At 41.6% G+C, this 20116-nt stretch overlaps 1 protein-coding gene across 6 annotated transcripts in view; it reads right to left on the bottom strand.

Moving 5' to 3' along the window:
* The window catches only part of LOC112562329 (GATA-binding factor A-like), a 57271-nt gene that overhangs the window by 27150 nt on the left and 10005 nt on the right, over window positions 1-20116 (bottom strand). For all 6 annotated transcript variants that reach the window (XM_025235537.1, XM_025235538.1, XM_025235541.1 and 3 more), the window contains exon 2: window positions 14577-15850. The gene's annotated coding sequence lies outside the window, so the exon portion shown is untranslated. The remainder of the gene's footprint in view (window positions 1-14576; window positions 15851-20116) is intronic.

Below are 20116 nucleotides of genomic sequence, written 5' to 3' on the forward strand. Positions count from 1 at the left end.
GCCACCAGACTCCCGCTGAGTCTGATCCTCTATGTTCCTCTATCGCTGAAACCTTTTTGAAGTCCAGTAGCCTGTACGTATTTCCATCCACGAAAGCCCTCGGTCGTCGAGAGCAGACACAGAAAGAAATCGATATAAAGTTTTTATCAGAAAATAATAGGTATGTTATCGGAACAATGATATGCAAGGTAGCGGACAATCGCATTCAGGTCTTTTCATGATTCAAAGTGCGGCGTAGTGAACAAGGGTCTGACGTGTCGCTGTGCGGTCGTGTTTGTAAGACCAATCAGGACGAGAGCTAGATAATTAGCAGAAATAAGCAAGCAAAGGAGAGACCTTTTTATTTTTGGTAAACAGATGTCTGTGGCCAAGATCAGCAGATCAGCAGAAATGCAGAGGTTACGAAGGCTTCTTTTATCGGATGGCCCACCCGTCCTCAGTCTTCTGAAGGAAGTTGTATGACAGCTGACCTACGGTTGTGGCGTCCTGCTTAAGTTTTTTACAGCAGACTGCGAGGGAGACATGTTCTATTCAAATTTTTTGTTACCACAGATTAGGCAAATTGTTTACAATGGTAATGACAGTTTTCATACCCAGGCAGCCAGAAAAATATATAATATGTGTGTAACGGAGGCTGAGTAGGGTATGAGGTGAGTGAGTGGGTGCGTAAATGAAATGAAAACAAAACAAACAAACAAACAACAAACACAAACACACACAACACCCACACTCAAGAACGACAAAAACAACAACAAAGAAAGGAGCAGAACAAACACACCAATGAAAATATATTAATAAATCAAGCCAAATACAAATTAACACATTATAAAAAAAAGACGAGCAAACAAAAAACAAAAAAAAAAAAAAAAAAAAAAAAAAGCCAAAAAAAAAAAAAAACCAGACCAACAAACAAACAAGTTATTTTGTATGAATGAAGAGAAACTGGAAAATCACGGCATGAATCTCCAAGCTGGAAGTGACAATGACAAGCGATGACAAGAAACAAAAATCAATCTAGGAGACGATTTTCATGCCTACATCGAGGGCAATGGCATGGCCATGAAAAACTGCCACACGATGACGTGTAGAAGAGAAGGAGAAAAAGCAGGTGGGATGGTTGTAGGGGAGAGGGGCAGGAGGAGGAGGGGCAGGAGGGGCAGGAGGGGCCCAGGTCCTGTCCTCCAGGCTGGCACTGGACTGGCCGGCCAGGTCGTCTAACAGGGACGAAAGCTTGGGTTGTGTCAGAACTCGCAGATGGTCGCTGCGACTTTTTGCAATGCTATCAGAAAACACGCGCAGGAAACTCACAAAGAGAAGGAGGGAGGGAAGGAGTGGGGGTGGTTTTTGTAAAGGAAGCAGGGGGTTGTCTGAAGCGAAAACAAGGTCTAGCATAGAACAATGCGTAGAAGCGAACTTTATGACATACATAATAAACTTAATCTGTGTGGAAATAAAGAGGCTTGAACCAAAGGAGGAGGAAAGTTTAAAGGGGGGAAAACATACCTTGATGATAGCAAATTAAAGAAAGTTAAAGAGACGGAGAAAAAAAAATCCTGATGATACTGAGACACTTTTTCTCCTTGAATTCTAAAACGACTAAAATGTAGCATGAAACAAATTCCAGAACGACAACTTTGTGGACAACAGCAACGACAGCTACCACTAAGAGGAGAGAGAGGGAGAGGAAGTAAGGGGCGTCTGAACTGAGAGCGCGCTGGTTCGATACCAAAGTACCGCAGAAAACTTCACAAAGTCAACCAAGCTGGTGAGAATGGGTACCTGATTCCATAGAAGAGGAAGGTAAGGCAGCGAGGGAGAGGAAATGGGCACCGCCCTCTGGTAAAGCTAACCCCGAGCAAAGTGAGGTCTTTAACACCTCACTCCCTAACGACCTGAAAAGTTTAAGGGATGACCTTTACCTTTTTTTTTTTTTTTTTTTTTACATGAAAAAACTTTGCCAAACCTGGACGAATGTTTATATTTATTTGGGAATGTAAGAACTAGCTTAACACATCTTCATCAGAATTTCTTTAGAAGTCATTTAACTACGTGTACAACATGCAACACTTCCGGTCAAGCAAATGTTATTCCAAAGCTTGAAATGAATAATCAGAGACAACAAGATGGAGATATATTACATAATCAGATAACGAAAATCTTCGCGAAATTTCTCGGGTCATATTGATAGTATTGATAGCCACACGACTAATCTAGGGATTTATCGCTGGCCCGACTTGCTAACGGACACTAACAGATATAAGCTAAACTTTGGGTAGACAAAGCAGTCAAGAGACCTTTTCTACGGCGATCCGGGGACAAACAGGAAAAGGACATGAGAGGATGTGAGTGTTACACGTCACCATTACACAGGTTATGTTAGTAAGTGTTAGGAATGTTAGTGTTAGCACTGCAAGAGCGTCAGTGCTATTTATAGTGCTATAGGTGATCCATGTTTTCGTTCAGTTCGCACTCTGTCATTTGAAGACGGCTTGCAGACGATTTTGGTACATGTAGTCCAGTAAAGGATAATTTTGCTACATGTAGTCCAGTAATGGATAATTTTATTACATGTAAACTTGAAATGGAAAGTAAGTCTCAAAAAAGTGATTGCTTCTACTTTCGTTTGGTCGAGGTTTAGTGTGTATCAGGATCTTTTACCAGGGCTTACCTAAGGCTAAATTCTTTGGGGTCCCAGGGACCCCTTCTTCAGATTTTTAAGGGGTCCCTGTTCTTTTCCCAAATTTGAAGGGGACCCCATTGGCGAAAATTGAAGGGGTCCTCCGAACTTTTAATGCGTACTGTACGAAATTTTTTGCCTAAACAGAAGCCCTGTTTTACACTACTCACTCTCTCACCAAACTGTTATCGAACAGTCTCTCTCATTCGATCAGAAGCCACACGAGGACAGGTGCTCCTGAAGCTGATCAAACTGTGGGCAAAATGACAAGTAAAACAATAGAAGATAAGGAAGGAGAAGAAGGAAAAGATGTCGATGATGATGATGATGACGACAACGACGACGATGACGGAGAGAAAATGCAGATAACATGATTTAAAGGAATCTAGCTTGCGAAGATCATTTTTGTTCTGGCAACCATCCCCCTCTCCTTCACTCAAAGGGCGTGTGAGTCTCGGCGAACCCTGGGACAACTTGAGGAGGGCGAGATGGAGCATGAAGTCGTGACAGCTGGCAGCCTCGCCCAGGTGTCTTGCTCAGGTAAAGCGAGGTCTCCCAGGCAGCTGTCGGGCTCTCACCCATCCTCGCCAAAGTTCTGGAAATTTCTTAACTAGTTACCGGCCTTCAGAGACCTGCGCTACGTGATGATCGCAACGCTCTGCAAATCCCCTCGACCAGCATGCTTTCTCGTGGGTCAATAGGTCACACATCTATTGAACGTGTATCACGAAGTGCAAAAGAACAAAAACAAATCCACCAAACAATGACGGATAGAGAGAAAGAAAACGGACAGACAGCAGGGCAAGCACACACACACACAGACTACAGGCACACACAGGGTCTACAGACACATATAAGTATACATACGGGTACTATTGCAGCTGTTACTTTATCCAAGCTACAAAAATTTGTCAAGGAGGAATCTGTATCTTTTAGATGACCATCAAGTGACGATTGTGATCCATTAAGTCATCAACGACCCACGATTCATCAAAGTCCTTTTTTCCCCTCGTGTGTCAAAGCAGAGTAAATGTGTACCAAATTATTGTTAAGAAATGGGTTCTTGTGGACTTGCCACGAGATTATCTGACAAATATTAATGCACAACAAAATTAGTTGCAAACTCAGCCCTCCACCTCCCATCACTGTCAGCTGCCCCAGTATGCCCCTTTCTCATTACATTTCTACTGAAGATAAATTGTTTTGCATGAATAATTTGTTAGAACAGTCGACCCTTGATATTTCGAGGGATCTGGGGCACAGGACCAGACAAATATGAAAAATCCACGAATAACTCGGGTTTCCTTTCCAGCGAACCTTAATACTATTGACCAAGTTCAATACACATGAAAGTAAAACAATATTACTTTGTATACTGCAGACTGTAATACAAAAGCATGCTTCAGAAATTTTAAATTGCAATACCAGCAATGTAGACTCCCTACTGCTCTGAAACCTTTTCCCAAATTTAGCTTTTGTAACAGGTTTGTATCTATATTTATAACAGTAAATAAAATAAATTACCAAATCATATAATATAGGATTTATGACTTATTATATATTTTTCCTTGTTTTTTTTTTTTTCTATTATACTCGACTTGTCCGTAATTTTCGGCAGTAGGTCGCAAAACTACACAAAATTACATTTAATTTTGGTGAAACTCGCGAATAATCACCCGGGGAAATGAAGCCTCAAACGCCGCACCGTAGACGACTGAGTAAGAACTACACCGTCTAATTACTCGCACAGAATTGCGAAGATGTCAAGTCACGTGTCACAAGCACACAGGTGACGATCACTGAAGGCAACCTCAGCATCAGTGAAATAATCATTCGAAAATAGTTTCACTCCACTTTCCCTCCATCCTCAACTAATCTCACAACATGTAAGACTGACGAATCGGAGTCATTCGGTCCTCGTCGGGAAAATAAGTGGTCACGTGACTTTGCACGAAGCCGAGGCGAGTGTTTTGCAGGGGAAGGCAGGTGAGGAGCGGTCAACTCGATGTTTCGAAGAAGGAAGCCGGTAATGTGGCAGGGCCACTAATATATTTAGACGGGTGGTTGTACCCTTTGCCTGATTTAGTGCGTGCACAGAACTTTAACCTCCAGGTATGGCGTGCGCAGTGCGTGCAAGGTGCAGCAAGGGAGGTCAAAGGTCAGACCCGAAAAATTCCGGTTGTAAGTCCGTACGAACTTACTGGCGAATCAGCAAGAACCACGAATTCAAACTAGCATTTCCACCGTTCTCAATTTTGCTTGTAACCTTAACATCCTCTACACTCACACGGCATTATCTCACATTATCTGATTGTAACACCCTCTTTCTCTCACACACTCTTATCTTCTTGTAACGCTTTACACACCCGCCGCCTCCAGTGACGGAGGATAATCTAGTTTGACACACACAGAACTCTAACTACATACCTTGAACATTCCCTCTAACTTCTGTCCATAATGTGACATCAGCATACAAAATGTGTTAGTGTGTATACATTGAATGACGAACCAGGAGGATGCTGCTGGTCGTTTCATGGAGGATCTGCTCAACACCGTGCAAGACCGACCGTTTGACATTTGACCCAATAAATGATACGTCTACCCTGGTCCCCTTCATCTCCACCTACGCCCGGTATCGATGAACCAGCTTTACTGGTGATTAGTTAGTACCAGTTAAGAAATGGATGATAATGACGATGATGGGCTGAGGACACTTTTGGAGAAAACAAATTTGTATTTTTGTGGACCTTTGATGTTGACAGAACAATGCAGTCTACCTTTCGGGCGATTTTCAGTGACATTTATGTACAGATAATAAAATATTGTTCTGTGTATATTTATCTGTAGGTAAGCTTGTCTAATGGACACAGTTGTTTGAGGGTTGTTACTGGTAACAAACAACAAAATGGAAAAAGCTGAATTTTTCCGCTGGCCTCACCACTTATACAGCTCCAAGAAGAAACGCAGCTGAATTTCTTTTGGTCACACCTGTCATCTGCCAGGTGGATGCACTTACTCTCTGGGATTGCAGTTTTAGCGCACCTTTATCTGTACTTGGCCAAACTCTCAGCTGTATTTTGCCCTCCTAAATGTTTTATACCCGACACTTGAAAAAATATGAGTGCTGTTCGCAGGTTGGGTGTCTGGATCTCCATGTGTTTGTTAACTGTCACAGGGGTATTTTTCAAACATACCAGACGGGGGCATGTCCAACTAAGTTTTTTTTTTTAATTCCTTCCTCTTCATGACAGACTGTAGCTATTCCTGGAATAATTGTGGGCAACGAATAAAAAAAAAATCAGCCTTGCTGGCTTATTACACTCATACCCGACTGGTTGCACATCACGATTAAAGACTCCTTTCAAATTAATTTCTCAAATATAAAATTGCAAGAAAGTACACGAAAATCCTTCTGGCCATTATTTACTTAGGGGGACAGAGTGGACGCCACTCTACCCAGTATTCCAACCCTTAGTAAATAAAAAAAAGATTTTAAGTAAGAATAATTCGACTGCACACCGTTACACGACAAAATTTCCAAGTTAAATATTACAACAAAACATCTGATCATAAATATTTAAAGTCATCAAAAGGTAGCCAAATTAGAAACAATCCCACCAACACTTTTAGAGAATGTTATTGCAAAATCTGGAAAGAATGGAAGGGTAGATGGGGGTGGTTCGATTGTCTAAAAAAAAGTGGCGATAACCTTCGCATATTAGCAATCCTGCTTCTGTTGTCATTGAAGACGGAACAGACTGGCAAACATCGGATTGCTTTGAAATTCCGCGAAGCAGAGTTCGCTCGACCTCGTCCGTTGGCCGACGAAGTATTGAAAACACCCGGCAATGAGCGCCTCAAACACGCGCTACCCACACCAGTGCAGGGTGGATATCCGAATTCTTCGGTTGCTACTTACAACTGCAGGCTGCCTCGTAGTCCAGGGCAAATACCCTAATGGAAGAACCGGGTACATGGACGTGATGCACAGCACAATCACGTGGTTTGTTTTTGCAGGGAGCTGGAAAAGACGGTGGAGATGTTTGGTGATATATTATTGTGCCGTGTAGAGGACGAGGTCGGTAGGCTCCAAGGACGTAGTGGTTGAGGTAGTGGTTGGGGTAGTCGTTCCACCTGGTGGAGATGGGACCGTCGGAGTTGTGGCGACATGTGTCTTGGTACTACAGCTCCATGGACGATATGTTTACAGGTCGTGATGTGTTTATCGACATGTTTGCTTTATGAGCCTTAGAGAGGGTTTTATATGTGGATGAACTTTCAACGAATTCAGAGAGAGAGAGAGAGAGAGAGCGCACACACACAAACAAATGTACAAAAGTTAAGATACAAGATACAGAGACGCTTGAGTTCACACACACACATGCACACACAAACAATTACCAAAACATGCACGCGCTCGAACACAGAGAGAGAGAGAGACTGAAAGAGAGATACACAGTGACCAGCAGTCACACATACATCGCACACATCATCGATTGACACGTACTGCTTGTCCCGCAGTCGGGAGGGATGTATGGAAACACAGTTTATCAGCATCGACTGTTATCAGCAAAGTCCGGCCTGTCTGGCGTGGGATAGAGAGAAAGACAGAACATACTCGCCACTAATGACACTGCAGGCCTTTATCACTGCCACTGCTGCCTTTTGTTTGGGTTCGACTTGTGAATGGAAAAAGTTCACGTCGATTCATGCTCAGTGCCACTGCCAGTGCCAGTGCCAGTGCCAGCAGAACAGAGTCATGACAGCAGACAGACAAAAAGAAAAGAAAACTCGGAGGCGTGGAGTGATCGCGTTAAAGAATGAATAAGAAACCGTTTTCTGTCCACGTGTCAAGCAAATGTCGGCAAAATGCTGAGTTCAGAAAATGGAGTGCGTGATGCTGTGTAGGAGGGCCTGGGGTACAAGGTGATGTCACAACTGACAGTAACAAATAAAATGTGGATTAAGGTTACAAAGAATTTTTTTTCTATTTGTTGACAGCTTCTTAAATGTCAAAAATCCACCTAAACTATACCATTTCACCAGGAAAAATGGATGACAGCAGTCATGTGTCATGTGACGTGTAACGGACGTAGGTAAAGTTAAGCTTGACTGATAGTAGAGGTCTTGTGACGTAGTGTGACGTAGTCCAACGCTCAAAGTGTGGACGGAGGTAACATGAAACTTGAGACTTGATGGGAGCGATGTTGTACTTTAAAGTCTCTATACGTCACTTCACTTTCGAGAAATAATTTTTTAAAAAATGACTAGTTGGATGGTTGGTTGACTGCTCGCTTGGCTAATTGACCGATTGATTGGCAGATGGCTTGATTAGAGAGCACTTCTGTTTTGGTGAGAATATCATCGCTGTGACTTATGTCAAGGACTAGACTTATATCTTTGTAGTGAGGTTTGTCTACTTATATGGCGGCATGCGGGAATGGGGCACTTTAGATAGAGTAATAAACTCTTTTTTTTTAGATAGACCTTAAACAATGTCTTTTCGAAGTGAGAATCAAAAGCATCATGAGGCAACTGCAGACATCAGATGACAAAGAAACAAAATAACAACAGCCAAGCCAACAAACAAAAAGCACAAACAAACAAAAAACTAGTCAGAAGTGTTCAAGAAGAAAAGAGACAATAACAGATGAAGGGCAGAACGCGAAGAATACAGGAGGAAGTACAGGAGAGAACAATATATAAAACTGCAAAATTATAGCTCGGTGTGCTTTTTGTTGAGCTGTACACTCGTATGTCATGGCTGTCAAACTCTTGTTCTCCTTTCACTTTACACAGGGTACCTACAGTTACTTCTATAAGTGCAAGGGGTCCCGCTAGCGCATTGGTGGTAAACATGGATTAGCCTCGAGTCCACGACTCGGTTATCGTCTCCAGGCACATCTTCCTTTATTTTTTCTGCAGATGAGGCATCTATTGACAAGAATTACAAGGTTTCTTCCCGTCAACTCAGGTCTTCTCATCTTTCATTATCCCTCTTTCCTGCAGGGAGAACACACTGCTAGCAACCGACCGACCGACCGACCATTATTTTCATGCATTTCTGCATTTCGAAAAAAAAACCAAAAAAACCACGAAAACAAAACAACAAAAAGCAAAACAAACTACACACTAGGCAAAACTATCTCAATTTGCCCTAACTAAAGTCCTACATCAAATAATCTATGTGAATAAAACAAAAAGAGACAAAGAAAGAATATACAAACAAGCAAACAAACCAACATACAGACAACCAACCACACAACCGCCAACCAAAACAAACAACCAAAACAAAAACAACATACAGACCAACCAGCAACCAACAACAACACAACACCAACAACCAACCAACCAACAACCAACCAACCACCAACAACCACAACCAACCAACAACCACCAACAGACAAACCAACAACCAACCAACCAACAAACAACAACAAACAAACCAACAAAACAAAACAAACAAATCAACAAACAAACAAACCAACGAACAAAAGAAAGAAAAATAATTATAAATAAGAAAAGTAAGATTCGTCATCAAGACCATAACCGACATCTGTTTGTGTGGAAGGACAGAGCAGACCTGTGGCGCTGGTGTGTGAGAGCAAAACCCTCAGATCGACCCCCGCCTCGCTGGCCTGAGAAGCTTATTAGAGCAGCAGACCTCGTCCATCTGTCAGGCGTGACAGGTTTACAGCGAGTTGACACAAAAGCGAGTCAACAAGACTAAGACCCTGTGCCAGAGCCCCTGCCTGTGCAGAGCTGGTCTGTGGGATCGCGGTACCCGGGGTGCTTGTAGCGCGTGCAGGTTAAGAGTGTGTCAGGCCTCCACCCCACCTCACCCCTAACCCGTCCTCCCTCCGTTGGTCGGCTTCTTGTCATCGCCGAGGTTGTTGGGAAAAGCGAATGACAAATGATCAATGACAAATCTTTATTTATGAAGGTAACAGAATAAGCAAAGGTTTTTTTCATGTAGCCCTCCATCAAAGTAGAAGAAAAGGAAACGCTACATTAATTGTAAACAAGGCATTAACATCATAGAAAGAAATAAGGATGTGTACAGAGAGAGAGAAAGAAAGAAAAAGAGAGTCTGAAACAAAGGGAATAACAAAGAAAGGTTTTCTCACTAATTTATAAAACATTGACGAGAAAAACATCTGTAGTTGCCAAAATAGAAAATTCTAAAAAAAACCTACAGAAAGTAATTTTAGAGGTTCAAAGGCAAGAAAGAAGTAGGACAACAGAACATTGTTTGGGTCTGGGGGAAAAATTGGATAAACAAAATGCTTTAATCTATCTGTATATAAATAGTAAACAAAATTAAGTAAATCATACTTAATTCGTGTTATTTGTATGTATATATATATACGATGTATGTTATAACGTAAAAAAAGACTAAATAATTCTTAACTTCTTAAAACATCTTTTAAAAAAATGTGGGCCACACAATCTTGTTTTTCCAAGTTTTTAAGACATTAAAATTATTATGAAAATTAAGCGCTATTATTAGACATGTTAAACGTTTACGAGAATATCGGTAGACACGTATTATTAAACAATAATTAATACTTGTAATTACATTATAATTAACAAGCTATTTCATTGACAGTAGCTTAGAAGGTGAAGGCGTCTTCATTTTGTCAGAATTGTCGGTGGTTTTTATAAATCTTTCTGCGCATGCGTGGCTCTCAGTAACGGAAGTGGGTGGGTGACTGCTGAGAAAACTGTTCCATGATGAACTCAATCCAGTTATTTCAAAAACATTGCTCACTCTTCTAGACCTTTACTACAGCATATTGTCACTTGCCCTCACTATGATTCCTCCTCTGCTGCTGACACGGTGTTAAACAACAGTCACAGCTACTGTATGCGTGCATGCGTGCGTACGTTCATGTGTATGTGAGTATAAATGTGAGTATATATATATATGCGTCCGTGTGATGAGCAGGGTTGGAGAAGCAGAGCGCAGCAGGGACAATGAAAGAATCCAAAAGTGAATGATGTAAAATCAGAAATAAAATACATGAAATAAAGGGGAAATCCTACTCTTCATTATTGTTACATATATTCTAAATTTGCGTCATGCTTACAGAACAAAGTATTTATCACGAACCAGAGCCAATACAAACAAATAAACACTGAATATTTACAAGTCGTAAACGAATAAACTACTCATAATCTTACAATAGTTTTGTGAAAAGTTTTCATTTACAAATTTTTGTTGAAAATACTTTCCTTTTGTTAAAGTTGCCAATAAAAACTATATTGCTATTCAATGAATAAAGCTGATTAAGTAGAAAAATGTTTTGAGAACCTCAAATACAACTCAGTGCAGATATTTTTTAATTCGAGCTCCTTGTCAGGATTTCTTGTTAATTTCAAGACTTGAAATTTTTTTGCCAGTGGTTATACCCACTCCAACATTAGTTCTACCCCAGTGTCAAAGCTCTGCGTGAAAAGGACATTCATTGTCCATGTTTAGCCATTCAACGAGTTTGTTTACTGCAGTGGCGTACATCTCTGTCAATGAAATGTTGAAATTAAAAAAAATAAAATAATAACATTGCATTTTTGTTGCAGGCACCTGTCAACGCCCCTGATAAGTGTACATCTGACATGAAGTATGCTGATCCAGGCTGTTTCCGTTTCTAAACAACAGGATAACACCCTTGGAGAAATGTTTTTTCGAGAGAGCATAAAATCAATCACATGCGCAAAACAGGGGCAATAACCTTTTGTGTGCAGAGTGCTGTGCAGACACTGTATCCCATCAGTGCCTAATGTATGTCACAATCACTTGGACGATTCACAAGATATTATTTAGAATCACACTTCAAAACAAACAAATTGTAATCACTTCCACAAGTGACAAGATACAAGATGTGCACTGGAATTACCTCCCTTCCACCCATCCCACCCCCCATAAAACCCAAAAGGGGAGAGTGTCAGCAGAAATCATGTGACAAGGAACAGTTTGTAAAGTGGAATCACTCCTACAAGTGGAAACTTTTAAATGGAATCATTCCAAGTAGAAATTGTTGGCTGGAATCCCTGAGACAAGTGGAGACTTGAAATCATTTCGACAATCACAAACAATACTTTCTCGATGTTCGCCATGTTGGCTTGTTTCTCGTTCTCTGAAAGTTTACTACTGTCCAGTTTACAATTAACTGTTAATATCCTTTCAAACAGTGACACCAATGCAATTAAGATAATTCATGTATGTTTTTCAATCTTAGTTTATAGACTTTAGACTAATTGCTTTCTAACTTTTAAAAAAATTTATATCAGAGATGAGAACCTTATTTTCCTCCAATGGCCAGTATGATATTTATATCATCATTTTCGGGCCGTTCAAAATGAACTTACAAATAAGTTTGCTATATATGGTCAAGCCATGGTTCCCCCCAGTGTCTCAAAGGACAACTGAGGGCTCAGCGAAAATCCCTGGAAACAGAGTAAAAAGTATCGCAAAAACATATTCCAGTGGTATTTTATGACGAAGAGGCACGAGAAATATTATATCAATCTTTTTCTCATAATCACATCTGAATTTCTCGAGAAAACAGGAAGTGACGTAAGGGTAGTGTTTCTAAAAATAGCGTCGTCTGCATGAGTTGAATTCGAAGAGGAAAGATGTAAACCTCTGGAAAAGATAACTAATCGGGGCATGATGTGCTGTTGATGAATGCTCTCCTCGACACTCAGATATAATTAGTTTGTATTCATTGTCATTTTATAAAATACTGTGTATAATTGCCATTGTTCAGAGGTCTGCATATACATGTCTGCTTTGTTCAAACGATTCATGATTTTTTTTCTTCATTATAATATTGTAATCACTGGAATTATGTGCATCACAAGCAACCGGAGATTCATAATAATATACTATTATGATTATTTGTTATTATTTTTTTATTTCTAGCTCAAAGTTTGCAATTTTCTCCAATCCGCTTTGTGAAATTCAAAATAGGATTACGGAAACTTGGATATGCTCAGCACCAAGGTGACAATTAATGGAAGTGCTAATTGCATGTGTGTTTGTTTGTTTGCATGACATATATTGAAAAAAGAGTTATTGAGGAAGACATACACGTTAACTCCCATTAATATGTAAGTGTATGCGAAATAATTCAAAACACGAATGATGGGTATTTTTGTCCTGAAACAACTATGTCTATAAAATTATATCTACACCTCAGACTTCCTTAACCACCTGTTAACACCATCCAGCACTCCTTTACCCACGCACTCGTTGCAAAACAAGATGACCTAGAGGTTGTTGTTGTCATGTGAACATCACCAATTAGGATGCAAAATACGGAGACATAATATGGTGGCCAAGACGAGAACACCCACAACACCTTGGGGTCCCTGGCATAAGTTTGCCATTAAGGTGTTTTTTTGTTTTAATTTTTCACGGCCCCTGTCTTGACCCACTTAGCGGAGCCGCATGCCTGTCTCTCCGGGTAGACCAGCCTCGTTCTGGTTGTCCCAGAGACACGTCAGGGTTAGGGTTGTGTGTACCCGGACGTCGTAGTTACCGGGGAGGAGCGCTACCCCAACTTCAAGAGGAAGGAAGGGTGTCTGGAAAGAGGAGGGGCAATCTTAAATTTACGGGACCAAAGTCTACGAAAAAAAAAGTGAACTAGAAACTCAAGGCGCATGTTCCTTACATTACAACACCTTTCTGAATATCTCATTCCTTTCTGGACTAACAAGAGCGCCACCTGCCTCACAGACCCCCTCCCTATTCCCTCCACAAAAACAAATCCAACACCTAGAACCTCGAGGTTAAAATCGCGGTCAACGGCACTCCAGCTGGCCAAGTACAGCAACAACACTTCATGTGGTCAAGTGCAGCCACGAATTTTGTAGACATTATGAAGTTTTCGAGATGACGTGCAGTGAGGTCATAGGTCACCTACCCCGGCGGCTGACCTCTGATCACGCAGCCTGCGCTTCGCTCGAGTTTGTCATGATGGCGACGTGGGTCAGGGTCGTCTGTGTACGGCAGGTGATGGGAGCTTCGATGTGTGTAGTCCTTTAAGATCCTGCTATAGTGTGTTACAAATTAAAGAAGTAGGACAATCCACTCCTAGAGGCTTGGACAAACTTGATACACGTGGGACCAATAGTCTACTCTCCATTGAACCAATGGGGTACATCAAAACTGGGAGAATTTTTAATCGATTCAAAGTAAAAGCCCTAAAATATTTTTATCATAAAGGCAGCTCGTGAGTGGCCCACAGCTCCACGTCCCACTCCCTCAATCCGCTCAGCTCCACTCCCTTCACCTCCATGGGATCGTACTAACACCTAATTCCTATAAATAAACGTTTCTGAGATGTCAGTATAACTCACATCCCACGCTTGATTGCACCTAATCAGTTGTGGAACGACTGCTCTTTAATCGATGAGCTGTTAGTAGGGATATACCTCCGGTCGCTCAATACCGGCAAGAGTAGACGGACCATTCGCATTTTATCCAAAGTAAATCATGTGGAAGGTAACATATCAAACAACGAAGTCATTTTCCTTGCAGCGTCTTGGCTTTTTCAAAAAGAGGAGAAGTTTGTATCTCCAGCTGACATAAAACACTATCATTGGACAGGAAAGATCACGTGACGCGGTAGTCAAACATTTGTCTCATTCTCATTGTACTACCGAGCATTGCTACAACGGGGTTAGGACGAATTCACCAGCCTGCTGACCCCACCTACTTTTACTGAAAAAAGCCTTTCTGATAAAAAGATGATAACCTTCAAAAACTTTAAATTTTACTTCTTTAAGTTTTCCACTGGCGACACAGTGCACTTTTTTTCATGGACGCCTCACGACACGCGCATCAACAAGGGCAACTCTGTATGAGAAGAGAGGAAGACTAAGCACTACTCACCGCTGCTCATGTTGACGGATGAAGCTGGCGACGACGTGTCGTGGGGCCTGTGGCCCATGGGCGTCAGGTTGAAGGTGCTCCACTTTGATCCTCCCTCGTTCGTCACATACTCCGGGTACCCATCGCTTCCGTGACTCTGGGAAAGCGAAAGACCGTCTCTTCCACCCCCTCCCCCTCCCTGGTCGGACTGGGAGAGGGGAGGCAACCCAGATTCCCCTATCGTGAGGTAGGTGCCGCCGTGCTTGGACGTGAGGGTGGAGGCTGGCGGGAGCGGGGTGTACGCCTGCGCGTGTGAGTGGGGGTCAGAGGATGGGTGAAGTCCCCACAGTTGGTAGGTTGAAGGTTCGGCTGAGGAATGCTGCAGATGCTGCGAAGAGATGTGACTTCCGGCGGACCCGGAACTGACGTATCCTCCCACGGACACCAGGTTGGGCGTAGAGCTTGGAACCAGAAGCGATGGCATTGGGGGAGGTAAGAAGAGTTGTCGGAGTAGGTAGGGGGCTGCAGGGTGATCAAGCTGCCCCCACTCAGCCCCACGGTGTCGCCGTTGTGGTAGACTGTCTGGCCAGACGACAGGGTGGCGTTGGTTAGCGGGGTGAAGCTCGTACCCGACTCTGAGCTGCTGTTGGCAGCGGCACCCACTGAGGCCAGGGTGAATCCCGCCAGAGCCACGGTTGTCGCTGTGGGGCGATTGTCCAGATGGTGGAAAAACACCTCCACGTCTTCCGTCGGCAGGAGGTGCCCCGGCCCCTCAAATCCCATCCCCTGAGGTCGCATGGATCCTGCTCCAGCGTAAGCAGCCTTCACGAGGGTTCCTCCGCTTCCATGGTCATCGTGGTGATAGGCGTTGGCAGCCAGACCTTGCACCAGGCTCCTGGCCGACACGGAGGAGGTCATGGTCAGAGGTCCATGGATGACCTGAGACTGCACCGAGTGGGGCACCGCCGACATCTCGCTGTGTCGGAAGGACTGGTGGGAGGCCGAGACAGGGAGAATACCCGTTCGAGTTCGGCATTACCAGGTGCGAGGGTGGTGTCTCTCGTCTCTCCATCTTGACGATGACACCCGGGGAAGCCGCTCCCCGCTCCCCCCGTCGCCCGGACAGGTCGGTGGGCACGGGGCTTGCTGACGACGCTCCCGAGGAGCTGTCGCCCCACCTGTCGTTCTTGTCTGACAAGTGGTCGGACATGATGTCACTGGGACCCGGCGCTGCCTACGTCACGATGACACCCGAGTGTCGTGTGCTTTCGGAAGTGCAGGTGAGGGCGACGGGTCTGCAACAGACAGTTATTTTCCCTCCAAACTCTGTCAGAGATCAGCCATGTACAAAGAAAGCAACAAAGAAAGACAGAAGTCTAAATATCTAATAAATAAATAAATATTTACAAGGCAGAAAAGGCAACCAACTCTTATTCATACCAACACAGGACACAGCGCTTTGCTATGAACATCGTCTCCATAACAACACAGAAATTCATTCTTTAATCACTGTTTCAAGGCGCAAGTGTTATTAGTATTTGACAACCCAGCCACTCCTGGATCATGTGACCTCAAACAGACTTCGTTCAGCTGATCCGCATTTTCCGACATTTATAAACTACTGTCACTCAGTTGGAAAGTTTTTTCCCCTGTAGTAAAATTGTTGTAAAATCAGAACAATGGTTAAAAAGCGTTAGCAGGGTGCAAACTATTTTTTCCTAAATACATTCTTACCCTATTCCGTTCTCCTGATACAAATATTGGAATTCACAGAAAGAGATGAATTCTACAATATCATAGTAAAACCACGGCCAGGGCAGAGCTAGGAAGATGTTAATTAGTCATCTGGCATCATTACAATGTTATATCTCGTCTGTGCCTGACGATGTTTGTATTAGAACATAAGATGGATATTCACTAATATTTTAGTGCGTCCAATAATTTGAAAAAAAAAAACAAAATTTTCACCCCACTAGTTCTTCAAAAAAAAAAATAAATAAATAAATAAAAAAAATATAAAAAATGCAGGGAAAAGAAGTTATGTTCACTGTTCATCTGATTATCTTTATTATTCTGTAAAGAATGCTTCTGGAAATCACGCGCTTCCAAAGTGCACGAGGCTGATTCCTACTCACACGCGCATGCGTGGTCAGGGGCATAGTGTTAGTGGAGACCCACTTCCGTTTGTAGTGACAGACGAATTCAGCTCCGTGCTGTCGTGTGTTGCAGGCCCACAGAGCGCAGGCGTCCACACGAACCCCGGGTGTCAATAAATAACATAATAATGGAATTCCACACACGCTAGGTGCGCGACTACACTCACACAGATCATGGCCTGCTGGCCTCGTCTACTGGGCCACAGAGAGGCTGAGCGGGGCAGTGAACGACAGATGTGAACATACATACACGCTCACTTTCTTTCTCTCTTTCACTCACACACATACACACGCACGCACGCACACTCCAATCTCACGCTTCGTGACGATAAACATGGTAGAATATTCCAACCAAAATATTTCTATGCCCATTTCTAACTCCTCCAAACACAAACATATAAACAATTATAAACACAAAATAATACTAAAGTGTAGAAGTGCCTCATTGATGATCTCGCTACTTACAAAGGTAACATAAACATAAATATATAGTGTACCCTGTTATTATTAGATCATTAGTTTCGTTCCCTCCAGACAAAGTAGCCTTGACAGCATGAAGACCAACTGTAAACTTAACGAATAAAAATTTCAAATGAGTGAGCAAAGCTTGGTTTCAGTTAATCTTTCTGAACATCTGAGTGCACCACATATTTTGTTGTCGCCATATCACCCACACACATCCCCATTTGCAGAAAAATCACAAGTTAGAAGCTTTGACACCGCAAATTAGTATTTTGCACAAATTCTCCCATTGTTAGTAGTTAAATATATTCACATACATTGCCGACATCAGGACTGTGACTATGGTAGGTGCACGACACACAAGACACTTCTTTCAGATTTTGCAGCCCATTATTTGTAGTCAGTTCATCTCAAAAACGAAAGTCGTATTTTTCCAGAACTTAATAATAGAGCAGAACTATTTCTTTCTGTTCTTGTAACTTGTCCAGTCCAGGACATCCGGATTCGTTTCTCCAAACCGCCACATATTCACCGACAACCACGTCTACTACCCTTACAATTTCAAACTGTTTGGCATGTGCAACGCCTAGTTACCTGTCACAATCCATCTACAGGTAGACAATTTCTTCTACCGAGTCTCTGTAACAGTCCTCAAGATGTCTAACAATTGTTGGCCTGAATTGCTTAGAAACCGGGTACACAGTGATACCCGGAGCTCGGATCTCATGGAGCAGACTTTTGTGATTTGGAATTTTGTTTGTGGTCGACTGGGTGCATGGGTGGCTGCATAGGTACACGAGGGAGGGGATAATTCAGGATGATGTTGTTGGAGGGAAGGTAAGCATATCAGGCCAAGAAGAAACATTAAAAAAAGTAATTGTGGAATACAGTAACAAACGCTGTATTTAATCGACAAAAACAAAACTAAAAGAATAAAACAAATGCTCGACAAAATTCACGAAAATTCTAAAAGTAAAAATGTAGGTTTCCAGTCGTAAAAATACAAAATAAAATTTCTAAATAGCTCTGTATCTGTTACCAAAGCTATTACTGTTTCTTCTTTATCATAATAAATGAGTTTTTTATTTGAAATTTTTCCTTAATAATTTATTCTATTTCCTTTCAAAATCAGGAAAAACTGTAACTTCAGTGTAACATCGTTGTAACGCGGGTACAACTCCCAGTCACACTTTTCCCGCAATCATGGCGAGAGGCAGACGACAGAATGTGACACGGGTGTCAGCCACCCTGAACTAGCTGAGACACGAGGAGGACGACGTTGCAACCCTTTATTAAAATCCATTAGTCAATTGGTGTTTACCTGTCGAGTCCCATCTGTATAAGGAGGAGAAAGCTTAGGAGCTTATATATGACATGGTTAACCTACCTGTCGCCTTCTGAAAGTCTTGTCGGGTGTGTGTGTGTGTGTCCCTGGATGTATGTGAATGTGTTGTCCGTATGTTTGAGCAAATTTAATAAATGCAGAAGGAGACCAAAATTGTTATATCTATAAATTATTTTTTTTTAAAGTATCGGAGAATATCGAAGAGAGACTGAAAACCCAAGGAAAGGAAGAAAAAAAAAACTTGCGAATTTAATAAAGAAAGGAAAACAAAATTTCAAGAATGCAAAAAATGAAAATAAAACTATCATTGCTCGAAAATTAAGATGCTGGTATTTATATAAAACTAATGTGCTTCAAACAATCTATTTTGGTTATTCATGACAAAACTACTAATTTTGATGTGTGATAAGTGGATTTTGGGTCCTAGCTAACATGCACGCCATTAATTTGACCAAAAAATAAATAAATAAAAATTCCCTTCTCCAACAAAATCATCGAGTAAACACAGGATATAATAAAATTCTTATGAAATGTTTGGGCTGCTTATTCATCAGCTTCTACCACACACAGATTTACTTACATACATTGTGATTAACAAGAAGAAGATACTCTTATGTGATGTTCAAGACGAGAAACATTCTCCTAAAACTAACTAAAGAAATAAATAAACAAAGAAATAAACAAAGAAATAAACAAAGAAATAAACAAAGAAATAAATAATTCATAAGGAACAAAAACAAATTCTTTATGAACGAAATTCCCAAAACTATTCCATTATGTCAACAGATACATCCAAAAACTATTATTTTCCCGCTGACTTTGCATTACTCCGTTGTAAACATAACTAATGAACATAAAACTTTTACCAAATCACACAAGTACTGATGCTTAAACTCCACAGTCCATTAACAACTTATGACAAGCTGTGCTATGAAAAGACTTTGAGATGACAACAACAAAGTATGTTGATAGTGTTTTACTAATATCAATCGAAATAGGAAATAAATAACTATAAAAGTTGTCATTTCCCAAGAAATAGTTTGCGCCGCTCAGTCACTCATTCACTTCTTCGTCTTTCCGCAGAAGGAGAAAAAAAAATCCTCTCAGAACAACGACTTTACAATTAATATAAATAAGAGTTATGTAAGATGAAGTAAATCGTTACAAAAATAAATATTTATTAATTCAAAATCTACATTTTTGTAGTGAATTTCTTTGTCCTATGTACTCAACGAGTTTTAAAGATGAAGCGACGAGGCTCATCACTTCCACTTACTGAACGAAAGTAGGTATGGTGATATGTTTAATATAAAATAATGTAACAGCCTCAGAAGTGTGACTAGACCCCCAAACTACACAAAGGACAATCCAAAATTTCAAACGACGATAAGGTTAAGAAAGAATTTTGCCGTCATGCCTACCTGTGACTACCCAACAGTTTGGGTGGACAGGTAAGCCACCCGGCCAGCGACAGTGGAAAAGTCTATTGATCCGGATATGTAGGTTCTGTCGAACCCTGTGTCACAGTGCATCGAACTTTATTCTGCAGGCTGCACCACATCTGTTGCTCAATCAGACAGTTGTGGTGTAGGAATATC

This window comes from Pomacea canaliculata, linkage group LG4 (genome assembly GCF_003073045.1).
Source record: "Pomacea canaliculata isolate SZHN2017 linkage group LG4, ASM307304v1, whole genome shotgun sequence".
Lineage (NCBI taxonomy): Eukaryota > Metazoa > Mollusca > Gastropoda > Architaenioglossa > Ampullariidae > Pomacea > Pomacea canaliculata.